At 33.9% G+C, this 27341-nt stretch overlaps 1 long non-coding RNA gene and 1 other non-coding gene across 2 annotated transcripts; one reads left to right on the forward strand and one right to left on the reverse strand.

Annotated features, from left to right (window-relative positions):
- Positions 1–16030: 16030 nt before the first annotated feature.
- Positions 16031–16101, reverse strand: TRNAG-CCC (transfer RNA glycine (anticodon CCC)). Its single transcript has one exon. It is a non-coding gene; the product is annotated as a tRNA-Gly (tRNA).
- Positions 16102–23815: 7714 nt separating this feature from the next.
- On the forward strand, positions 23816–26779 carry LOC129901151 (uncharacterized). Its single transcript, XR_008769771.1, has 2 exons — positions 23816–24318; positions 26568–26779. It is a non-coding gene; the product is annotated as an uncharacterized LOC129901151 (long non-coding RNA).
- Positions 26780–27341: the final 562 nt, after the last annotated feature.

Genomic DNA, 27341 nt, shown 5'->3' on the forward strand with positions numbered 1-27341 from the left:
GAATGGTACCTATTTTTGAGTCAAATCTAGTTAAGTGAGTAACAATAGAAGCGAAGTTCCTCACGAACCATCGATAATAGCTAGCAAGCCCCACAAAACTCCTAAATTCAGTTACAGAGTTAGGCTGACCCCAATTCTTAAAAAAAATCTTTTTTTGGATCTACTATTACCCCTTTCTTAGAAACAACATATCCCAAGAAAGCAACTAAAGGCAACCAAATTTCACACTTAGAGAATTTTGCATACAGTCTCTACTTCCCCAGAATACCTAAAACAATGCGAAGGTGGTCTACATGTTCATGTTCACACTTTGAATACATCAAAATATCATTTATAAATACAATTATGAACGAGTCTAGGAATGGATTGAATACCCCATTCTTTAAACTCATGAAGGCTGCAGGTGCATTGGTCAACCCAAAAGACATCACTAAGAACTTATAGTGCCCATATCTTGTTCTAAAAGTTGTTTTGGGCACATCCTCACGCCTAATATTCAATTAATGGTACCCAGAACTGTGATCAATTTTTAAAAAGACCGATGCACCTTGAAACTATTCAAAGAGGTCATCAATGCGCGATAATAGGTACTTATTCCGAATGGTGACCCTATTTAGTTATCGGTAGTCAATGTACATTCACATGCTACCATTCTTTTTCTTAACAAATAGTACTGTAGCACCCCACAGAGAAGCACTAAGATGGATAAATCCCCTATCAAAGAGTTTTGGATTTGAGCTTGAGCGTTAAGCTCTCTCAACTCTGTTGGAGCCATATGATAGGGAGGAATAGAAATTAGGCGAGTGCCCGACTCCAACTCAATGCAGAAATCTATGTCTCTATCGGGAGGCATACCAGGCAAGTCCATAGGAAATACTTCTAGAAATTCTTACACTACTGGAATAGACTCAATAGAGGGAGACTCTACATGAACATTCCAAATATGGGCCAAATAGGCCAAACAACCCTGCCCTACTATTTTTCTATCTAGGAGAAAGGATATGACCTTAGCTGGCTTAGACTTGTACACTCCTTCCCACTCTAATTCTCTCTCTATGAGATATCTAGAGCCAAAGTCTTAGCATTATAGTTAAGTACAACAACATAGGGGGGACAACTAAGTTATGCTTAAGATTATGTCAAAATTTGTTATGTCTAAGATCACCAAGTCAGCCCAAATTTGGAATCTCATAAACATAACAAAACAACCACAATACACATGGATGACTATAACAGACTCTCCAACAGGGTAGAAACATGGATGGGGGCATCAAGTATATCACAAAGTACATCAAAACCCAAGGCATATCTCAGTGATACATATGAATAAGTAGATCTCGGATCAAATAAAATAGTAGCCATCAAGTCATAGACAAAAATAATACTTGTGATCACTACATCAGATGCCTCAGCCTCGGTCTTGCCTAGAAAGGCATAAAACTGAGCCTTGTCATCCTAATGAGCCACCTCCATGCCTGACTGAACTGCTCCTCGACTTGCATTACCATTACCTCGACCTCTTGAATTTCCTCCTTACCTAACTTGTGGATGTCCTCTACCGCTTCCACCTTCGACTATGGGTACAACTGCTTTAGCCTATTGAGGTGCAAAATCTGTCCCGCAAAGGTGGGGACACCCCCTCCTTTTATGTCCCGGCTCTCCACAGTTAAAATAGTCGCACTCAAAGGATGGCTTGCTACTTAAAAAAGATGTTTCTTGACCTTCCTAAGCCGGATGTTGTTATGGAGTACTTGAAAAACAACCACTAGAAGAGGGAAGTACTGGCCTAGTTGGTCGGGTTGCAGTTATCGGCCTATCTGACCCTTTAGAATAGGATCTCTAGAGGTTACCTATGCTCTTGAGCTTCTTTTCCAAAGCCTTGGCCTGCCCATCTTGCCTCAAGCTCTCTACCTTCTTCCCCAAACCAGTGACTTTATTGAAACTCCTGCCCAACGAAGTCATGTGAACCAACATCATTTGTAATTTGGGGTTCAACCCCTTTGCAAACAACTAGATTCTTTCTTCCTATGCAGTTACCAGCTGAGTAGCATACCTAGACAATGCATGAAATTTTCGTCTCATAAGTATTCACGACATACCACCCTGCTCCAATGCCATGAACTCGTCCTTCTTGAGGGTCCCTCAAGGTATATGGAACATATTTTTCCAGAAATAAGGCATGAAACTAGACCTGAGTAAGTGGGGGCAACACTGGTGAGCGACACTCTATATAAGCCCTCCACTACTGCTTGGCCTCACCCTGTAGCTGAATTGCTACCAAATCCACTCTTTGCTGGTGTACTATCCCCAACTTTTGGAACCTCTCGTAGCAGTCAAGGATGAAATCATAGGCATTCTTATTCTCAGAACCATGAAAGCTTAGAGGCTTATATTTCAGGAACTTGGTGAGCATGTCATGCTCAGTGCTAGTCATAAATGATCCCATTAGTGGTATGGAGAAGACATCAGTGCCTACCACCTTATCTACCAAAGGAGCTGCAGCAGCAAATAGGCGCGCAACATAGGCTGGTGTTGTGGGTATGGTGGGAATGGCTTTAGTGCTAGCCAACCCACTCAGAAAGGTCATGATTTGTTGTGCTAGTATGGGGTCTAGAGGGGGAAGATCGGTAGTCTCAGCTTAGGTGTCTTCCACCTGTTTAGTAGCCTCTTCTTCCTTACCCTCTCTGTTTCCTTATTACTCATCCAGGGGAGTGAGAGGGGCCTCATCTACTGGTACTTCCTCAGCTAGAGTCTGAGCCTTGAGGGGTGCTGCTCTTCCTCGGCCTCTGCCGTGTCTCCCTCTTCTGACCCTACCTTAGCCGCATCCTCATATGACTGACTCCTCTTCTGGCTCAACTGGATCTACGGGTCAAACACCATTGTAGTAGGTATTAAATATCTACAGATAAAAGAGTGAAAGAGATTAGATACCAATTTGGATCACTATATACCAACTGCAATTAAGTTATAACGTGAAGGAAAGAAGATAGAGAAATGTTTCCAAAAGTCATGTAGCCTCTCGAAGAAAAGTACAGACGTCTCCATACTATTCCACAAGACTTTACTAGACATATTTTAGTATAATAATATCAACGAACCTAAGGCTCTAATACCAATTTTGTCATGACCCCGACCAACAGTGACTAGCACCCACACTAACCCTCCGATGAGAGAACCATTAAAACAGTCCAAACAAACAACATTCACAAGATATAAAACTTTTAAAGATGTGGAAAAAGGTTTAATAAATATAACAAAGGGTGAGTTACCATAACCTCAGAAATATTTAGTTATCAACCCAACATGTGAAATTTAACCCCTAGGAACTGAAAGTCGAAGGTACCAAAACTATAACGAATTATCAAGCCTAGGGAAGGAATGCAATCCCAACAAGTCATAAAATAAACAGTGTTTAAAATCAAGTCCTGAAAGAAGGACTAGAATAGGAAGAGTCCATGAAAACCTAGAGGAATGGCTCACCCTTAGACTAGGATAGCTAACGGTCTTCTATGCGAGGTCTCTCCAAAGTCGGTTTAATATGTCCTATACTCAAAAAAGGCAGAGCAAGTGTAATATTTGTATACAAAAATAACAGTATACTGGTAGGATCACAAAGCTCACCAACAGTGAGACATGAACAAGTAAAATACAACACAGTAAACACACACACATATATATATATACACACACCAATAAACTTAACTATTTATATCTCATAATCAGTATTCAACATTATCACAGTTCATCAGATTCATTATCGTGCAACTTTACATAAGGGTCCTCTCATGGAACCTACAAATACTCATTTATGTGTCGGAACATGACACCCGGTCTAAGATTTGTACCGGAACGTGACACCGGGTACAAATACGTGTCAAAATACGACACCCGATACAACAGTGTGTCAGAACTTGACATCCAATATAAACATACAAGTCAGCCCCAAATTATAATAAATAGTCAACTATCATATCACCCAAGAATAAGATCATCACAAGTCATGGCCAGTAAATAAACATTTCAGATAATTCATAGCATTCTTCCCTATTCATATATACATATGCATACAGTGGAGTAGTTTAGCAAGTACATGGATCACATACGGAAAACAAACCATCAACTACCTCAAAATCAGCCTATATAATCTTACAAGACTTGAGTTTTCCCTTTCCAAAGTCTCTCAACTTGTTCTTGGTCTAAGACAGTAAATACGTATAAATGATCAAGAAAATGGCCTAATTAACATGAATTATAACATAATTATCCTCCTAGGATAAACTCATGATCCTAACCCCCATTCTAGGGCTACTTTCCACTATTGATTTCAGTCCAAAACCTTCCCCCAATTATCACCCACCACAGATTATGAGTTCTAAGAATTAAATTACAAGTTTAGGGAGTAAAATTACTTACCCTTGGCACAAATTATGGTGGAAACCAGTAGAAAATTTCCTTAGATTGCTTTAAAAATGATGTGGGAATGAATAAAATCATTCGGGGGCTTTTTTCCAGCTTAAGTCGCGACTGTCCCGCGCCATCGGCCTCACACCAACGGGAGAAATCCCTCCAAGGCGGGATGCACAAAAACTGAGAGCTTGGAAATTGAGCTCCAAACTCCTATTTCACAACACACCCTCTCCCCATGGGTTCTAAATTATACTCTTTGCGCCAAGATCAATTACGGAGTTTTACTGACTCAAATGCGATTTCGTGAAGTCGTAAAGGTTCCATATCATCTTAGCTATCAACTAACCCAATCAAATTAACGAACCGATCCCCCACCTATTACAGGGTCACCCTAGACCTTACCTGACTCAGAATTCATCTAAGTCTGACCTAGGCTCAAATTTTTTGAAGTTACTACTCAAAGTTTTTTGGACCGAATTCCTTCCTTATTGGCTTAGCCGTAATGACGGAAACAGGTAGTTACAATAATATTAGTATGTTTTTGAAATATCGTACTCAAACCATTTCTCTCACGCCCACTTTAGTGAAACATAGATAAAAAATATTGTCTGAAAATGTTCCTATGAGTCCAGGGAATAACACATTTACCAAATAGTAAAAAGTGTGTTCAACCAGAAGAATTTGTACTGTTGATTTCAAATATTTTTAATGTGTTGAGAGTTTCTTTTAAAAGTTTGGATAAATTTTTAAAATGTTTTAAAAAATAAAACAACGAGGTGTATTAGATATGGATAAAGGCCTGAATCAAGAATTTGGACTTATTATAGCCGCTAATATTCATTGAGGATCTCACTACAAGTGGTACGAATTATTTTTTAGTAATTTTCCTCTATTGTTGATGTACTTGATATTAGATCTTGCTGTAATAGCAAGTACTTCAAGTGAAAGGGCTTGTCATCGAGATTTCTCAAAAGTTATTCAGCATTTCAGACTTTTTTCTTGCTGCATTTGATGAATGGTGTTTTAGAACTCACCTATGATCCTATCTAATGTGTTATTACATAAATAAGTTAAAGAGCAGAATATTGCAAATGTCATAATTTTTGTTAAGGTAGCAAAGAGAAGGTTACAAGCTTTAAGAAATCATTATCGAAATCTCCTCTTTAAAATATATTGGATGAGATTCACTTAAACAAAAGGTAGATATATTTTCTATCAAGCATAAGATTCTATTACCCCCTTATCACGATACATATGCTAATTCTGTGAGATTCACTAAAAAATTAATTAAAATTGCGGTGGTTTTCAAAGCACCACGATTTAATTTATTTTTTGGTGATTTTTGGGGTTATATTCTGGAGGTTATCAAAATCCCACAAATATTACTTTATTATTGCTAAAATATCTAATTTTCAAAATTACTTATTTGATTTATTGTCCTTTTATTATTATTATTATTATTATTTCAATTTTGCACAAAAAAGAACACAACAATTTTCCCTCTGTAACGATCCATTTTGGTAGTTATAGGCAGACCAATGGTGAGAAAATTGAGCTAAAATTATTTTTGGATAGTGACTTGAAAATTTTTAGGCTAGGCTAGTCTCAGATAGAATCTGAAAAAGGTGAGGTCCAGGGCATTGGGTAGGGACTGGATAATGTTTAAGCTTGGTTTGGACTTTCCTGTAGCTAAGAAATTAAAGAATCCACAGGGCCTTTCCAATCGAATTCAGGTGAGTGAAATTCTCGGTATCAAATTGGCGTGAATGGGTTGGTATGTAACGTTAAGTGTTGAAGGTATATTGCGAAATTGAGGCTTTTGGAAAGAATTACAAGTCTCTGATTCCGTGTAAGATGCTATAGCAGGTGTCACACTATTATAGGGGGGTAATTGTGCGGACGCTACAGCGGGATAGACCACTATAGCGGCGCAGACTGCTACAGCGGGTTAAGTCGGGTTTTATGCAGAAAAATCTCAAAAATTTTCTTATTTCCAGTAACTTCGTTCTTGGAATTGATAGGGGAGATTTAGGGCAATTTCCATCCATTTTCCCACAAATTCTTTGGTTAAGGTAAGTTCATTATTCTTCGATTTTGTAAATTGATTCTTAAGCCTTAAAATCTTGAATATTACTCTTGGGGGAGGGTTTTGACTTGATTTAGTAGTGAAAAAAGCCTTGATTTGGGTGGAATAATCACAACATTGCTACGATTAGGATTAAGTTATAATTCAAGTATAGTTAGGCCATTATTCATTGATTATTGTATTTGAGTTATTATTTAGATCGAAAACTAGCAAGGTTCGCGATCAGACTTCAGCAACAGCTGTTTGGCGCTGCACATGCTAGGTTTCCTTAACTGGGGAGTTTAGATTTGTTTAGAATTGCATGATATTTTTGTAGAGTAATGGGAGGTTTCATGCCTAGGACTTCGAGTATAGAATTTGGATGGTTAATTGTTAATAGCTATTAAGGCAGGAAAAGATAATGACTTAGGGTAGTTTCTAGTTCTTTATTGTTAATCTTAGGTTTTCTTGTTGAGGTGGTTTGGTGGTAATTGTAAGATCAATTGTTAGAAAATTACTGAGTTGTATCCATATCTGGGACTTGTGGTAATCAAAGGAAAACATAATGAACATGAATAATAGTAATTAATTGGAGTAAGGAGGTAATTTTTGGGCACAAAGGTGTACTCATAAGGTGGTATTGAGCTATTGATGTGGGTGCGCGCGCACGTGTGTGTGTTCATGTTGTGAAATATTTGTGTATTGCATGCTGAGGAAATAAAGGGTGAATGTGACTTGCGAACAATTTGAATGGGATTTGAATTAGTTTTTTAAAGATTCAATTTCAGCTCTTTAATGCTAAAATGATTGGGATCCTCTTTTAAATTTAGTCTCCGATCAATGTCAAAAGCTTTAGCTTTTGGATGAATTTTTGCAAGCAATTTTCTAAAAATATATGTTATTGCTATCACTACTTTTGAAAATAAATTAAAGATTCCTACAATGAAGGGTGATGCATTTTTTTTTTTAAGTTTCAAAATGAAGGGCGAGTTGTTTTAATTTCAATATTGTTTCCAAAAAAATGTATTTCAGGTTTAGGTTTGCTAACCTTACTTTCTAGAAGAGGAAAGCCATTTCATTAATTCTTATTCACTCTCTTTTAATTATTTTCAAGATTGGAAATGTTTCCTTATCAACTTAATAACCCAAATTCTTAATACGTATTATTTTCTTATTTTTTTAACCTAAGTTTGGTCGGTAAATATTTTTTAACGAATCTTAAAGGATGCTTAATCTCTTCCCTTTAGTATAACTAGAACCCTTACCTAGAATCACATAAGTTAAGTAGATCATTAATTGGAGTTAATTTTAGCATTACCTTGGTTAATGATTTATGTATTTACCTTAAAACATAATTAGGTGGCGACTCCTTAAGTTAAATAATTTAGAAATCACCAGTATGTTGTATAATATTTGACGCGAGTTAAAATGGGGTATAACAATACATAATAGGGAAAATGGGATACAAATAATCGGTCCCACGCAGGGGTACAATTCTAAACTAAGGCTTCATGGAAAATCTTTCGTTTTGAACTTCTTGACATCTTAGAACACCAACGCCTTTTGGATAGATCAACAACTTATGAAGATTCTTTTTTCGTTAAGACTAAAATATTAAGATCTAACCTCGAGGGACAATGGTTTGCTAAACAACGTATACAACCTTCAAATTTAAACACATAAGTATGATCGTCTGTTTAAGCCGAAGGCCATTTTGGACTCAAGGTGACTTCTCTAATGGGCCCAACACGCCTTGGGTGTTGGATCAACTTAGGTCAATGCTCTAATTAAAGGTTTTGGCTTCGCTCTACGTTAGGTTGACTAAGAGTGGCTTTTGAAAGACCGGTAACCCAAGCGGGCAACTCAGGCTAGAATTTACAATAACCAATAAATTGTTGATCGTTTCGAAAAAGGGTTAAGTATAAAAAAACGGTTGCGGTTCCGCAAAACTGTTCTTTAATATACTATACATTCAATCGAAGGATGCCATTAAATGCAAATGACAATTTAATATATAAATTAAACACATAATTGCGCAATTAAGGAAAGCAAGAATTACTAATTATTACAAACCAAACAGTTAGTCAAATAAACAATCGAATCTAATGGTTAGAACTTAATTAAATCTCCAGCAGAGTCGTCATTTCTGTTATATCGGAAAAAGACAGTTTAAAATTAATTTCAACTTTTTTAGAGAAAAATTAATTTTAGAAAAGAGTCGTCACTTAATTTTTAAAGAAAATCAAGAAACCTTAATTTTAAAGACCCTAACAAATTTAACTCTTAAAATTAGAGAAAATGGGTAAGAGGTTCTTATTTCTACTCTAAGAAGGTGTTAGCACTCAAAGTGGCCGCTAACACACGGTTGTCCGACGATTTGAAAACTATTTGACTAACTTTTGTAAATAATAAAGTCAACTAAAATCATTTGAACAAGAAATCAACTTGAAACCTTTAAAATAATTTGAAAAAAAATTATTTGTTAAAATGCCTAAGTAAAAGAAAACCACTCAAACAAAATTATTTTTTAAGAGTAAATTAACAGAAAAATGATTTCTCTTAGGGGAGTTCAATTAAGTTAAACCAAACTAAAATTAACATCTAGGCAAGTATAGATAAACGTAAATAAATTAAATTATTACAACTCAAATAAATATAATAACAATATAAACAAATCTGAAAATCTGGCCCAACACTTAGTTTTTGTACACCTGGACTAAGTTGTTGGGCCACCTGTATTTTGGGCTTTTGGTCCATTTTATTTATGTATATCATGACTGTATATTTCTGTATATATATTGTATATTAGTATATCACATTGTATATACACTGTATATCAGTTTATACAACACTATTTTCACCTCCAACAACTGTAAATCAGCATCCATTACACCTATATCAACTTCCCTTTCCACCCGAATGAGATCAAGGATGACTCGATAAAGGATTTAGGTTTCAAACAACCCAAAATGTCCAAAGAAAAGTTGAATCAAATGGACTCCAATAGTGCACATGCAACACAATCAAATGAAATACATAAGTAACAACTCATTAACTCAACATAAAAATTATTAAAATAGAAATGAGCATATATCAAAACTTAATATCAACAGTAGGCAACCAAACAACCAGTATTAATATCAACCAAAACTTAAGACTCGAATACTAATTTTTAAACATACCAACTAAGACCACTCAAAGTAATCACATTAGGGTTAATTAGTCATTACTAATCTTAAACAATTACTACTCCATTCAGACCCACATCAAACAAATTAGGCATCATAATCAAAGGACATGTTCCGTTAGCAGTGAGCAAAAGAGGGCAAATGAAGTGAAGATATGATTCTAAAATAAGATAAAGAACACTTAACCATTATCACTTATAAAATAAATTACTACTTAATTTTTTTTTTATTATTATTTTATTTTTTAAAACTAAAAAAAGACATAGTATGCATTTATAATAAATACAAAATCTAAGTAATATGATAACTAAAAACAAGATTACGAATCAACTATTAATCCTAATCAACTCTAACACAAGCTAACTAAAAACAAGAATTAGGAATCAACTAAATACAACAACAACAACAACCCAGTGAAATCCCACAACATGGGGTCTGGGGAGGGTAGAATGTACGCAGACCTTACTCCTACCAAGGTAGGACGGCTGTTTCCTGGAGACCCTCGGCTCAGTAAAAGCATAAATGCATAAAAAATGTTAGATAAGAATAAAAAATTAAAAGCTTTATGAGAAAAACAACAAACAAATAACGAATAGATAACAAATAAATACAAATAAATAAATACTAATAACAAATAACGATTAAATAAATAATGAAAGCGTCACAGATAAAATTGAGTAATCAAAGCATAGAAAGTAATAAATAATAACAGAAATAACAGGAATCAACTAAATAAAGACATGAAATAATTATTCATTAAATAAAATATTGAGAATTTTTTTTACCTTTTATCGGGCAGCGAAACTGAAGACGATGAGTTGAAGACGACTTCACCACCACCCAAGAGCTTGACGAAGCTCCAATACACAAAAGAAAAAATTAAAAATTTAGACTCAAACCTTCGTGGGTTCGACATTATAAGAACTCTGTTCTTAGCCTAAATTTCGATTTCAATCTCCTATTCTCCTCTTTAGAGAAAAATATAGATTGAAAGCTAGAGATTTTCATAACTTTTAGGCTGGGGACAAAAGTCCAAAATTCTAGTCAAGTAAAAAAAAATTCTAACTTTGAGGTGGTCCAAAAACCTCCCTCCTCCTCCTCTCTTCTTATTGAGAATATGAGCCTTTATATAGGCTCCAAAAACACCAAATTCTTCATAGATTTTCGATGTAGGAAAAGTGCATTTTTTTTAGTCATAAACCAATTAATTTGAAAATACAAACTATAATTAAACTAACCTAATTAGCATAACATTTACGTAAAAATAAAATCTTTTTTGATTTAATTTTCGAATAATCACATAAGTAGTAACTAAAGATATAGTTATATAAAAATATTCATATTATCCTAAAATTATATAAAAAGACAAAAATAGTTAGGAATAACACGAAAATATTTAATTTTTATAAAAGTTAATTATTTCAAAAATATTTGAAATTTAAAGAAATTTGGTAGCTAATTTGTGTTATGAAGAGTCAAAATTTGGTGTCAACATGTGCTTGATATTTGCTTCATTTGTATGCATATATGTATGTGAATAAGGGAAGATGAATTGAATCATGTGAAATGACTGTTTATTGTCAATGGCATGTAATGAACCTATTCTTGGTATTTATGACTATTGAACTATACACCATATTTGTGATTGTGTTGTGTTTGTGTGGATCGAGTGTCACGTTCTTACACATAATTGGATCGAGTGTCACGTACCGACACATATTTGAATTTGGTGTCATGTTCCGACACAATCTTAGATCGAATGTCACGTTATGACACACTAATAGATGAATTGCAGGTTCCATAAATGAACCATCCTTGAATGTGTACTGAAATTAAGACTGTTAACCTATGTATATGTATATATATTGTTCATGAAATGATAAGTGGTAAGGTATTCTGTATATGTGTGTTTACAGTGTTGTAGTTACTTGTCCATATCACATTTAATGGAATAGCCGCGTGATCCTACTAGTACACTGTTGTTTTGTGTACTGATACTTTAATTGCTCTATCTTTGTTGAGTACATGCAATCTTCAAGCAGCTGGTGAGAGACCTCGCATAGAAGATCGTTGATTGTTAGAATTCAAGGGTGAGTCATGTCTTTTCAGGCTACCATGAGTTCTTTTTTATCTTGGTCCATCCTTCCCAGACTTATATTTTTTTCAGACATTTGTTTATGACTTTTTGGGATTGCATCCCTCTTTCTTTAGACTTGTTATCTCATTAGAGTTTTGGTATAATGACTTTCAGGTTTTAGGAGTAATTCCGCATATTTAGTTGAATTGACTGAATTTATGGGGACTAAACACCTTTTATTATATATTTAATTTGTTTCCACCTTAAATTGCTTATCTCTTATGATTGCTGCTTAGTTTGGATTGCGATAGTAGTTCTTCTGTCGGAGAGTTAGAGTGGGTGTCAATTACGGCAGATCAGGATCGTGACGTTTTCCTTTCTCTCTAATCTCAGCCATCTCAATTGCCATTTATTTTTAGTTTATAAGATCTTCTTCAATTATTCGATTATGACTTCGAATTAGGTCCTGATGAGAGCAGTGCTCTCTCAAGAAAAAAATAGGTCTTGACTTTATTTTTTTGCATTGATCATCTATACACTAATTCAATTGTTAATTTTTATATGCTCACTTGTTAAATCAACCATAATACTTGTGGGTCTCTTCTTCGATGGTCAAAATATCTAATTTTTGCAATACATTTTTCATTTATTGCCTTTTTTAAAAAATTCTTTTCCAATTTCGCACAAAAAATACATGAAAATTTCCCCTCATTTTTTTCTATACAAGTAAATTTCCTCCCTCTTTTAGTTTCAACTTCTTGGTTTTCTCATTTCGCTGTGGCTCAGCGGCGCATCTTCTCTCAACAAAAGGCTTGAAATTGTAAGCTCTTTGCCTTCTCTTCCTCTGTAATCTCGTTCATCTGGATTGCCATTCATTTTTTGTTTATAAGATCTCTTTCAATTGTTCGATTAAGGCTTCAAATTAGATCCTAATGAGAATAGTTGCTCTCTCAAGCAAAAATAGTGCTGGCAATTTTAATCCATTTTTTGCTAACCCGTCCAACACGCCTATATTTAAATAGGTTGGGTGAGTGACTTTTAATAATGGCTCAAATATGGGCTCTATCCATATTTAATCCGCTGAAAATGGATAAATCACGAGTAAAATATGGGTAATATGAGTTTCTTTTATTCAGATTGGGTATCCAAACTTACTACACATAACCATTCTTATAATTAAATCTCCTTCACCACCTAAAGGCTAGCCCACTTTTTAACTTAAGATATTATTTGTTTATTTTTTTTACTGTTATATTAATTACCTTTATATGTAATGTGTTTTATGATAAAAAAAAAATGAAAGTATATATATGTTTGAAAAGTTGTACCTCTGTCAGCCTTTCTGTTGCACAATTTTAACTACTTTTCTTTTTCACTGAATTATGTGTTTTATAAATTACTCTTATGAAATTAATCAAACATAAAAAATAAATTTATTTTATCTTTTCAAATAAATTATATTTCAACAATTAAATAAATGTTACCCTCAACAAATTTAAGGTGGACATGATCTGTGTGTATATATATATACTTTCGAGGCATGACTGATAAAGGGAAAATTAAAGTATAATGCTAGTGCTAAATAAATAGTATATATATTCGGCTATTCTTATTGGTCATTTAAAACTGTCATATCATTAGGGATGGAATCGAAGAAAATAATGGAATTAAAGAAAATAATGGAATTGAAGAAAATAAATACATTCTTCATTTTGTAAAATGATAAATATTCTAATCTTTTTTAGTTGTTGCAAAAGTAATAGATAAAAAGGATAAAAAATGAATTAACACAACTAAACCACCATGGCAACTCTAATCTTTCTTGAAATTCTTACAATTGTTGAATTTTGTTTTTACACTATAGCAACTTTGAGTGAGAGACATAATTAAATCCTCTTTCTAAAGTTACATTCCTTTATAAGTCACCAATTTGCTTTAGGAGATCATAAAAATGGGTTAGGATTGTAATTTACCCGATTCATATTTTACCCAACCCATTTTTTATCCATATTAATATGGGCAAATTGTCTAACTCATTTTTAACCCGTTCAAATTTGATCCAATCCGCCCATTTACCACCACTAGTCTTGACTTTATTTTTCTGCATCAATCATATGCATACTAATTCAATTGTTGATTCTCATACGCTCTCACTTAATAAATCAGTCATAATACTTGTGGATCTCTTCTTCAATGATCGAAATATCAAATAATTATAATTACTTATTTGATTTATAGCCTGTTTTAATTTTTGTTCTTTTTCAATTTCATAGAAAAATGAACACGACAATTCTCCCTTGTTTATTCTTTTGAAGTAAATGATACTTTTTATTATATTTGTTGTATATTATTGTTGTACATGGTTTATACTTATTACGAGACTCATTATGATAATTTTCTCTTCAGATTTAGCCAGTGCTGGAAAATACCCTACGCCTACTGTAGTTGACATATAAATGTATATATTCTAGCCTTTCTGCTCTAGTTCAGGTTAGCTGCCCAGAACCAGATAATTTTTTCTTATTTCAGCATTTTTGTTTGTTTTTAGTTATTGTTTTGTTCATTTGAGAAGTGTTTGGCATTATCTGTTTCAGTATAAATAAATACACTGTTTTTGTTTGCTTTTATTTATTTCATTATTTGTTTCATTTGTTCATCTGTTTTTGTTTGCTTTCAGCATTTTTGTTTGCTTTTATTTGCAGTTTTATACGTTGTTCTTTCTAGGAAATTTTTTAGCTCTAGTTGATGGTATTTAATAGATGATAGATTATGGTGGGACTTTCAGTTTCAGATACTGCTAATCATGAATATTCAAATCTCATTAATTTCTTGCACTACCTTCTCAAACAGGGATAATGCATATCCAAGACATGCAGCTATGGCAATTGCCCAAGTCGTGATGGCCTTTGGTCATTTCTTCTTTCCCATGGGTCGGCCTGGAGCTATGTACATTGGTACTCTTTTGGTTGGACTTGGTTATGGAGCTCATTGGGCGATTGTGTCGGCTGCTGCTTCTGAATTGTTTGGCTTAAAGAATTTTGGGCTTTGTACAATTTCCTCACTATTGCCAACCCAGCTAGTTCATTAGTATTCTCATGTCTTGTTGCTAGTAGTATATATGACATGGAAGCTGAGAAGCAAGCTCAACAGCCACATGAAGGACGGTTGAATTTGGAGTCAGTTTTGACAAGTTTTTTACACATGGATGAACCTCTGAAGTGTGAAGGTGCCATTTGCTTCTTCTTGACTTCCTTGATAATGTCAGGACTCTTCTTAAATCTTGACTGCCATGGACTGGTGGCTGTTCTGTAGGCTTGTATATTTGTGAAAGTGTGAAGTTTAAGTGGCTGTAGCATGTAGGCCTATATATTGTTGTTAATTTGTTCACAACTTCACATATGACATTGATTATATTGTTGTTATATGTTATCATACCACCGATACACCGCCCGATAACCGTCCGATAATTGCTAATCCGATACCAATCCAACCGATATCTTATAGGTTGGCTAGCGGATTAGTACTTTTAAAAGCCGATAACCGTTAAGTAAACCGTTAAACATAATAATCCGTCCAATCCGCCCGATAAGCACCCCTACTGGCGACGATGATGACCATGACGAGCTGTAGATGATTGCTAGTTTATAGTTTAGTGTTACTAGAGATAGGATACACATGATTGTCATATATATTTCTTGTTGACGGTGACAATCAGATATAGATTTAGATTAGGAGGAAGACATTGATCAATTTAGAGTTGGTTATCCTAAAATTGATCAATATAAAGACGGCAAAAGAATCAATCTAGTTCCATTTGGAAGACATGTATGATAGTAAACATTCATCAATATAGATTGGAACCTTTTGTATTCTTTTAGATGTGAGTTTTAAAGTTAAACTTTGAAATTAGTAGATGTAACTTTGTCTAAAACTTTAAGAAAGTGCCAAATGAATAATGAGTTATGAGTCCTCTGTTCAGTTGGCATTTTTACTTGCTTTACCTAGGTGGCTGTTGCAGAAACTGTGGGTGGTTTACTATGTGGTGAAAGCAAATTAGTTAAAATTAGGAAGTAAAGAAAGTGTTGATGCCTACTAGAACATAGATCACTAAAGATAATCACGGGTATTCCAGTGCGAACAAATGCATCTTGGCATCAAGAAGAGCCTTCAACTCCTATGAGAAAAATATATATATTTTGAATGGATACTAGACGTACTAATAACTCTCGATATGATGAATAGGAACAGAAAAGCAGATAACAGCCAAAAATATATATACATAAATAAAGCTGATGCGCATCCGGGGAATCGAACCCCGGTCAGTACCGTGGGAGGGTACTATGATACCACTACACCAGATGCGCGTTCTTAGGATCTACCCGTGTATTTAAACAGTAAAATAATAGTCCATCAAACTTTAAGTTTGAGACAAATAGTAATTTTTAATTTCCCACGAATCCGGAAAATCTCATATTGAAGAGAAAAACGCTTCCTAAAAAAGGCGACTCCGTACTCTGAGAACTCAAAACAAATAGTAAGTTATTAATTACTAATGTGCTTCATATATAGTTGCATCATATGTCAAAAAGAAAAGGGATCAATTCTATATTTTTAATTAAATTTTAAATATTTAAAATTTTTATAAAAATATTATAAGTTGTATTTCTTTTTATGTCATATATTTTAATCAAAATTTATATAATTTAAATTCCAAGAAACAAAAATAAGGATTGGAACCTCCTTTTTACAATGCATTTTTATTTATTTTATTTTTTGTTTACACAAATAGGGATCGGTTGGTCGAGTGTATAAAAATAATGCCAAATAAAATGTATTAGTAATATTTGCCTTAGTAATGTTTGCATTAGTTCATATTCACTGTTTGGTTTGATGTATTAGAAATAGCAGGTCCTGTATAATTTTTAGAAAATAGTTGTTTACAAAAATACCCATCACACTCTTTTTCTTTATCCACTTTTTTTTCACAAAGTTCTTTGCTATGACATCACAATAGAGTTCTTTGCTAAAATGTTATTAGCTCTCCTTTTTTTTTCCAAAATAAAATTAAATATTAGTTGTTACTATTGGTTCATAATATTTTTATGAAAAATTGACAAAGAGTTTTTTTATCAAACTTATCGTCGTAATAGTAAACATTTTGATTGCGCTATCATCATCAATAAATTGAGTTGAAATTAGGTCCAAAAAAAAAAATTCCTCTGTATGAGACGATTGTTTTTAATGATCCCACAGGGAAATGGTCAAGTTACTAGCCGAATTTCTTAGATAGAATTAAGCCCCTAGTACCTCCTGATATGTATCAACGGTCTCATTCTGATCAATTCCACGTATGAATTTGTTTTCAAGAACCAATATTCTCATTATGGTCAATTTCATGTATATAAATTTATTTTCAAGAATCAATATTTAGTTTCTTTTTACCATTAAATCATATATTTATATAACTTTGTAATGGGAGTGCTAATGTTCATTAGCAGAACATCCTCTCTAGCATCTATCGATTCCTCCCTTTAGCTAACTGGAACATAACCAGTCAAGAAGTATAATCTTCTTTCTTCGATTAACTTGTGAACAAATAGAAGAGAAGTTCATCACTTCTTTAATCACATACAACTCATCAAATTATAGAGAAATTGATAATGAAAAACAAAGACCAAATGGAGAGAAATATAAGAGAAATATATCAAAGAACTGTCATATCAACTCGATAATTGCATCGTAGAATCTCAAAATTAAATGGCTATAAAGAGAATTTGAAGAGCTGTCACAGAAGCTATATAATTATATATGCACTTAACATTTACAATGGAGTTAAAATATTTTGATAAAAGTTAGTTGGACTAAAAAATGTAGCATCCCCGTGCGCACATTAATAACTAGAAGGGTCAAAAAGTGATACTATTATCAATCTTCGAAGTGGTTTCAAGCAAAAGCTGTCAAACTAGTGTCGCCATTTATATCCAGAAGTTTACCATACTTCAACGTTTATCATGGACAACCACCCACATCATTTTCTGACGCTCATGTTCCCCCATACGTAAAAACAGTTCCATCTTTTTGTCATCTTTACAGAGAACCATTGCAACGTTGATACGCTGCTTTACCGTATACAACTCAAATACAGTGAATTTAAGGATAGAATAAATTTGACAACGAATATTGAATCGGTCACAATCCCCATTTTTTTTCTTTTCTTGTTTTTCTCTTTTTCATTTACATTAGAAGATGACCTTTTAGCATACTGACCTTGTTTAGGAGTTTGTTGGGATCCAGCATATTCATTTCCAGACATTTTCCGCTTCAATAACATTTTGTCCTTCAATAAATAAATTAGGTCCAGTGACATTTTCAGCTCTAATAAATGAATTAGGTTCAGATGAATCTTCAGCTGTAGCAAATCCACCATGTTCAGCGAAATTTTCAGCTTTTTCAGTATCAAATTTAGGATTTGGTAAGCATCATCATCTTCTTCATCACCAATATCAACAAGATCAATAGAAAATCCCAAACTCATGTCATATGAAAGTTTTGGATCTTGACTCTATTGAATTTCCTTAGTAGCATCTAGCCGTCCTTCTGGTAACTCTCTTGTTGCTCTATCCTTGCCAAGATTTTCTCCCAATCCTTAAATATTGGCCATTTCTTAGTATTCATATTCTTGACTTGTAGTTCGATCTAGAAAATTAAAAAAATAGAGCAATGTCATATTAATCAATTATGAAAGAATCTACAGAGAGTCTGGAGGCTACTGCATATATGATGATAGATATTTTCCTGATCACTAGTGTAAAGCACATCAACTATGAATTATGAAAGTAACTTATTAATGAAAATACCATATCAAATAACAAAAATATAATAATTTTAACCAATATATTAATTACCTTTATAAAGTCATTCTAATATTTTGGATCGTCAACTAATATAGTTCAATCACTATATTGAAATCACAAACCACTTCGCGTCGTTGATAGAGCTATACTTCTACAATATGTTTTCCAATATCTCATTTTATTTTTGATGTGTGGTTCACCTTTCATCCAAGTGCCCAGGCCTAAGGGTTTCTTTATCGACTTTCCGACTATTAGCACACAACTCTTTTAGCCCATCTAAAAGAGTTTGTTCTTCTTTTGGAATCCACGTCCTTCGTGTCGAAGGTGTTGAGTTGCTTGACTTTTTTGATATCTTGTTTGATGATGTTTGACAATTCATTTTGCCTGTAAAAATCTGTGGAATAAATTATCAAAAAAATAAATAAGAACCAAACATCATAATAGCTCCAGAAATTGTGTTGAAATACCATAAATACATTTATTTATTAATATACTTTATAATCATAGAAGAATGTGCAATTAAGCTCACAAATATCAACTGATTCAACCATTCCACACTATAAATTAAAGCTTATAATAAGAGATGTAAGTGTAACACCCCTAAAAATGTTGTATATGATGTTTTAATTCTCGATGAAAATGATAGTTTTTTTGTATTTTGGGCATAACTTTTAATAGGATGGTCCAAATTAGGTGATTCAAATTTCTGAATAACCCAATATCATTACCTACAACTTTTGTGAAAACCATATTTTAAGTTTCGGAGGTTAAGTAGGTCAAATAACCTAATTGTTGCAAGACATGGTGTTGTGACAAAATGGAGTGTTTGTAGAAGAAAAATCATATCTCACTGTAGAATGCTCCCAATCGGTTGATTCTTGAACGACATGAAAGTAAACTTCTAGAGAAACAATTCATATTGAAACACCAAATCCTAATGAGAAAGTTATCTTTTTCAAACGCAGCTTCGAAAAGGGGTATTCCGTTAAAAGAAGGTTTATCTTACCAACCATGGAAAGATCTAGATCCATTTGATATCACCCATGACATCAATAGTCCTCCATTTGACATCCCATGACATCACAATCTTCCATTAAATTTTTAGATTTTTCTTTATAATTATTTTAATTATTGTTAAGTCCCTCCTTCATACCTATAAATACCCACCCTATTTCATCATTTTGTTCATTAAGCTTTCTCAAGAAATTCTTCTCTCTATACACTCTTTTACTCATTCTCAAAATGTAGTTTTAGTTCTTAGTAGTGTAGAAATACTATTCCGGTGATCCATATACTCCGGGTAGTACACAAAACGCTCCGGTGATGAGAAAATGCTAGGATTCAAGAGTGTTTATTAAGTCTTTCGATTCTGAGTAACGCTTCGGATTTCAGGTATGTAAGCTTCAATGAGATTATTCATTCCACTCTCATGCCTAAATTATTTTGATTATATGATAAATTATGTTTATTTTCTTTAAGCTTTACTCTAAGGTATGTGGATGTTTATGCATGGGTTCTTCCATCCACGGAGTCTAAAGCTCTTTCAACTAAATTTCTTGATTTCAAAAATGATTTTCTTACGGGTAATTCTTATTTCTACTTAATAGCATGAATCATGGTTAAACTAATGATTATTGTTCTATTTTGATGCAAAATGATTTCATATGTATGAAATGATGGTTTTCAAGTATTTTTCCCTATTTAGCTCTTTAAAGGTTCTTGAAATTCATGGTGAGTTATTTAAAGCATGATTTTAATTAATTATGCATAATTTCATTTACATACATATTTGAAAGTTGAAGTGATTTAAACCCCACCTAATTTTATTATGTTTTCAATGAAGTTTGACTTGAAAGTTTTGACTCTAAATAAATGTGTATGAACAATGTCTATGATCAAAAGGGAGTCTTATGAAATAAAAGAATGGTGAAATGCTATGAATGATGGATTTTTTATGCTATAAGGACAATTCTTGCATATTTGAATCACTAAAGGTTTTAATGAGCTATTCTACCTAAAATGATGTTTTGAATTCTCAAGCTATATACTATGACTGTTTTGAAGTATTAAACTATTCCGTGGGATTGACTTAGCACCGAATGGGTCATTGAGGTGGGATTCGGTAAGGGAATCCTAGTAGCAATCTTTTGTCTCATTAACTATGTGCCAACATAGGAGCCCTTGTAGGCTTAGACTAATGGATCCACAAATAGCCCTTAAAGTTAAAGTTAAAGAAATGAATAAAGTTGACGGAGTTCTACCCGGCAAGTAGTCTCCCCGGCCAACGTAGGGGGTTAATGTTGGATTCCATGTAATAGCTGGCATGGTCTTAAATGTCGGTTATGGTCATTTTCTCACAAAATGAATGTTTTAAAGGATATCTATATGATTGGTTATGCATGCATTGCATTGTGTTTCATATTACATAAATGTTTTAATGTTTTCTCAATGTTCATGCATGCTTACATACTTAGTATATTCAAAGTACTAACACATACTCTTTTGCCTACATGATATCACCATGTAGGAACCGGTGCTCCTCCTCATTCTCCTCCACATGGCTAGTTGAGATTTCGTTTGAAGACTACATTTGGTGAGTTCCCATTTTCCGGGAACAATACTCTTTTGTCTTTCTAGCTTATGATATATATGTTGAGACCTCTAAACACTTACTATGGAAATTCTTTCTATTTTGATTGAAGGTGAGCTAGGGATTTGTCTTAACCCCCGGTAAATCTAAAAGTTAGAGGTATTGTTGGACATATGTAAGTTGAAGATTTACTATTATGGTTTTCGCTTGTTTTTTTTATCATTACCTATGAAAGGCTAAATGAATGCTAAGAGGCTTGTTTGAGGTACTTTCGAGTTCCTGATTCGCTGTGTCACGTCTAGAACCTAGGCTTGGATCGTGACAGTAAGAGTACATAAGGATTTGCAATTATGATCACAAAAAGTCAAAAGTGTCTGGCAGCTATACAATTTATACTAGTCCAGTTCTAAAGAACTAATGAAGTCCAAAAAATGTGCTATAGCTAATACATTGCAATATAGTCCAAAAAGTGGCAATATATCAATTGTTAAATCTTGCATAGCATTCCATATTGATTGAACCAGCTCATCCCTTAAAGTGAGTCCATTCCTCCGACGATATAATAACATCAATATTTTTGTGTTGATACTCCATTTGTTCTTTTATATAATATCTAAGGGATCCATTCATCTCTCTACGAATGAGGTTGTGAAACAAGCAACAATAACTAATGATCCTGGCATGAACCTTAACCGAGTACCATGATGAGCTTCTAAGAATTCCCCTACGTCCTTTCAACAAATCAAATGTCCTTTTAATAATGTTATGACTCTAGCATGCCTCATGTTGAAAAGCTTTTGTTTGCATAGAGGCGATAGATTATCACCTTGCCAATCTTTCAACCAATATCTATATCCTCGATATAAGGTGAAAGAAAACTTTTTCCATTTATATATCCCCCATCACACAAATAATAGTTACCTATAATATAAACATACAATTTAGTTACTTTTATACCATTCTTTCTATGATGTAACTTGAAAGCATATAAATGGCCTACCCTCATAAATTTTCAAACCATTCCTTCTTACTATGGCATCTCATAATACATCGCCATTAGCAGTTGATCATTCCCATCCAGGTAACACATAAGTAAAATTGAGATTTCTATCACAAACTCCCAAAACATTAATTGTTATCTCTCCCTTTCTTGTTCTGTATCTTGGTTTGTGTTGGGTTGGAACTCTAATGGGAATGTAAATACCGTCTATGCACCTAAATAACCCTTTAAGATAAACTATAGTGTTATCTCAAAGTACATAATATCTTTGTAAAATTATTATTGCATGTTTTGTATATAAATTAAAAGATGCTAAACGACAATTTCACCTACCTCAAACCATTTCCATCAATCTTCAAACTCATCCTCAGGCACCGGTTTAGGATTAACAAGTAGCATTAATGAAGTTAGTTTGAGAATAACACTCAAGCATTCATTGAAAGCCTGAATTGAAAGCCTGACTTACACTCCATCCCGATCTAATTTAGTCAATCTTGATAGATCTATTCTTCTCATGATGAGCCAAGATATTTAAAAACATCACTAATTTTTCGCTGCTTGACATACTTTTATTATCTGTCAAACCTTCAATATTTTTAGTTAAGAGAACTAAAGTGTGAAAGACATTTCTATCCATTCTGAACTTATCAATACATACACTATCATTATCATTTATGATAGAGTGCAAGTGAGAAATGATTTTCGAAACTCGAACACTCATACGGTATCTAACCCCACGTCTGTTTCGGCACCGTCTTCCTAGAGAATGGCCATGAATAGCCATGAAAAGGCAGCTAAGGACAACAATAACTTGCTGAAATATTATCTCCACAAGAATAATATATTCAATACCTCACAAAGGTTGAAGATCCATAATAACACCTATATTTGCCATAAAAATAAGAATGAATACATATAAATTTTAAAATAAGTATCTGTGTGCATTAATTTACAATTTTTGAAAATATAATGAGTGAAATAAATGAGCCCAAAGCATATTCAAAAAGAAGCTAAACTTAAATTTCATGAACAAACCTATTGACTTTGGAAGACTGACTTTTTCGCAATTATTTGCTAAATTGAACTTCCCAAAACAGTTTGATAGCATTTCAAAATGGTTGGCATATCCTAAATCGTTGATTTTGATGGAGAAAGAGTAATACCCAAATCGGGAAATAGAGGTAGAAAAAGCAAACAATAATTAAAGCTACAGATTTTATTGAGTACTAGCCTTGTGGAGAAAAACAAACAATGTTTGATTAGGCAGAAGGAAGAAGAAGCTGTGGAGATACTCACTCTTGATTTTCCATTGACAAAGTACACAGAGCAGACAAAAGGTTTCTCAACAGTCAACACGGTTGAGTATTGGGAAATGTTTTAAAAAGGCTTTGAGGGTATTTTTGTGATTAGCTAATCTAATGCAAGTGTTAAAATGTCTTGGATTACTAATATTTAGAAATGCAAGTATTAATATACAATAGAGTTGAATTATTTATACATGTCATAAAAAAATATATCAAACAAGATATTATTAATACACAAAGTATTATTTTTGCCAACACACTCTACCAAACGACTCCTTATATAATAGTAAAAATGGAATGATTTTTGAGGGGTAGTTTGTGTAATTTTTCCCTTTAATATAATCATGGAATACGATTGACAACCCAACATTCAACGCATGCGGGTGAACAAAGCAAAGTTGGATGGTATTAGAATAATAAGGAAAAATGTCAGGTGATGGGTTATTGACTTCTCCTCAGTCCTCGCCTATCTCTTCCTCCCATTTTTTCCTTTTCCCCTAAACCGGACAAACAAAGACCCTCTTCTCCTCGCTCGACTGGAGATCCAGCTAGGAGACACGCACCAAAACAGAAAGAAAAAAATAAAGCAGAATGTCCTGCGAAAAGATTGACGGCCTGGCTAGGTGGTTCGGCACGAGTGTCGCCTCGGCATTCTTCGCCTCGTTGGAGCGATGTGCTTGTGTCAATCTCACAACCTATGCCTCTGATGATGAGGAAGAGGAAGAAGCTAAAGATCGCCCTCTCTTTATGAACAATTTGCCTTCTCATGTTGATCCTTGCGCTAGGACTAACAATTCTCCCTCCGTTGACAACCTACCTATTTGACTCTTCTGGTAATTTCATTTTCCACCTTCTTCTTTCTGATTTTACCTATACAATATGTATCAGTTGACGAATTTTTTTAGTAGGTAAGTTGGTTGGCTGCCACAACTTTCAGATTGTTCTGTTAATAAATTGTCTATGATGAATAAATTGTCAATGTATTGATTGATTTTTGTTGTTTATTCAATAAATATTGCTTGGTAGGTGATCTGGGTATCTGATCATTAATTTGGATCTCTTGCCATTATGGAGTTAAAACAATTTATGTTGCTTTGGTAGGTGATTATGTGTGTGTTTTGTATGAATACATTGCACAGATGTTATTGATTTTATGTTTCTGATTATTGAATTTAGTATTTGTCCTTTTTTTTAAAAAAAAAATTAACCAATTAAACATTCAACTAAGAGTTCTACAATTGGTTGGAGTCATATATATAAATCTTCTGTGTCCATTCCACTTTACGTTGTTGCGTAGATGGATGTCGTCTCTATGGCGTTCAAATGATTCATCATAATTGGACTATTAAAAGGGCTTGCCCTGTTAAAGAAGTTCTCTCTGACTAGTACTATCCAAGGGAAGGAAGAGAGTGGACGCATACTGTACGTTAAGGTCGCGTACATTTCTGTAGAAGGCTGTTTCAATGCCTCGAAGCGGTGATCTACAGGTCATCAAAAGAACCAACTCTACTGTTTATCTTATGCGCTGGAAATCGATGGCTTTGGCACAACAATGAATTTAAAGTTCCAGATGCTAATAGATTGTTTTCTTGGTCCTCTTCTGCCAGATGGATGAACTTAAGGGTTCTAGATAGGAAAGAGGGGAAAAAGTTTATTTACTTCATCAACTGAAAACCTATAGGTGAATGGAGGTTTTCTTTTGTATTCTTGCAGGAAAAAGGTTTAAGGAACAAATGAAGAAAATGGAGTTAAAAGATTAGCAGACTTTTGGTGCTAGGTGGATCTATAGAGGAGCTATCTCATGTTGTTTCTCATAGTTTTATCCAATTAATGGAGAACTGTAGAGGTGGAATCAAGTTAATAGCTGCTACCCTTGGTATCGTTACAATGTTGACACATGTATTGCCAGTGGTTGTCTTACACTACATGCTTATTTGTTGGACATAGGATTTATTAACAAATGGAACGACAATTTCTTGGAAAACTAACTTAGGCTGGCTGTTAGAGAATTGGCAGGGCAGGCTTGTGTCATTTTTAGTGCCTAATTGCCCAATGCTTCCTGTTACTTCCAAATGTTTCCTTTAGGAACTCCATACCCAAAATTGTCGAAGAGGATTATCGATCATGACATTGTAACACATGGAGCTTACACAATGAATTGTAAAGGAGTTCAATTCACATAGATAATAGAGATCTATCTGATTTCTTAGTTGAAGTATTATTGGGAAATGTATTGCAGATGAACTATATCTTTATTATTTTGTTTATCAGAGAACTTGCCTGGCTTCCGACTACAATTACCTTGGATATATGATCTCAGCAGATAAAAAATTGAGTTGTGCTAGGATTCTGCTTATGCTTTCAAAGAAGGTTGCCACGGGATCTTCTAGAGGGATTAATTTGTAACTTCTATGGTTGGTGAGTTAGATTTATGTCTGTTATGCGAAAATTTGGAAACCTTTAATCTCAAAGTCAAGAAGCTTTTAGATGGTTGGCTATATGTTGAGTGCTTTGATGTGTGCAATCCTTATGGTTGGAATGTCTAAATACCAAGCTTGAAGAAGATTAACAAATCTTGCCTTAATATAAGTGACTCACGGATTTCTATGTACATGTTAGGGAAAACCTGGGACGTATGGTTGCTGACATTCAGATCTCTTGTCCAAATCAATCACCTAACTACTGTTTGACTGTTCGTAGGTTCTTGGAAGAGCTTGTTCAAAAAGACATTTGGTTATTATCTGTAAAAGACTTGTTACAAATGCTAAATTTTCTTGATCGAGAATCAGACTAACATTCTTGATGCAGGGACATATGCTGATAAACTATCAGGTGTAGGACGGTAACTTAAGTGGTGCTCTCCATGTTTTTAACATTAAAAAGACAAGTGATGCTTTCCATGTCTAGAAGCTGTCTTGATTTGGCCCATATAATAATGTGACACCTAAAAAGAAAAAGTTAATTTCCTGATCTGATAATGTTTGCTTCTTTGCATTTGGTCATTGTCAATAGTTTGCAGCCCGATCTCTACTGGACAGCTTATGATGCAACCTTTCTTTCCCCCTTTTTTTTTGTTTTCCAGAACTGGCATCACCAACTTCGTCATATTAATCCCCTGGCTCCAAACAGAGGAAATGGAAATGTAATTCTGGTATCAACTGTAATATTTTTTTTCCCTTATAGACTGATTTTCCCCTTGAAGTGTTGTATGAGGCGTTTGTCCATTGGCATTTTCGTTACAAGGTCAAACATTTAAGCACGAACAAGACGCCTTTTATTGTTCCTTTACCTTGATATTCTTTACCAAGTGTCTTGCTTGCTCTAGGAAAACAGCAAATGCCAGTGAGAGGGTGTTGTACTTTATGTTTCTGAAGCTAACAGTGCAAAATTGGCTCTCAGAAGCATTGGTAACATGTTCTTGTCAAGTTTTCGGGCACTACAACTTCTGTGGTCGTAGGGTTATTATAAAAATAAATTTAATTTTCATTACTATATTTAAGAAAACTTCATCATGAACCAGATAAAACCAAACAGGTAATGAGTTATGCTAAGTATATGCGTTTAGCCATGAAATTGTGAGTATTTGAAGAAAAAAATAGTTTTTGTTTTTAAAAGTGAAAAATGATATTTGGAAATTGGAGTTGTGTTTGGTCATGAAAAGAAATTGAACTTGGTTTTTGAACTTTTGCGAGTAATTTGAAGTGAAAACAATACTTTGGTGTTTTTCAAATTTTTTAAAATTCTGAATTTTTATGGTCAATGCAATTTGTTTGGCTCTGGGCTGGCACAATTTGTCCATTTTGGTAATTCTAAAACTCGGTTGTCTGTCTTGGAATTTCTCTCTCCAAAAAGTGGT

The sequence above is a fragment of the Solanum dulcamara genome, chromosome 8 (assembly GCF_947179165.1).
Source record: "Solanum dulcamara chromosome 8, daSolDulc1.2, whole genome shotgun sequence".
In the NCBI taxonomy this organism is placed as follows: domain Eukaryota; kingdom Viridiplantae; phylum Streptophyta; class Magnoliopsida; order Solanales; family Solanaceae; genus Solanum; species Solanum dulcamara.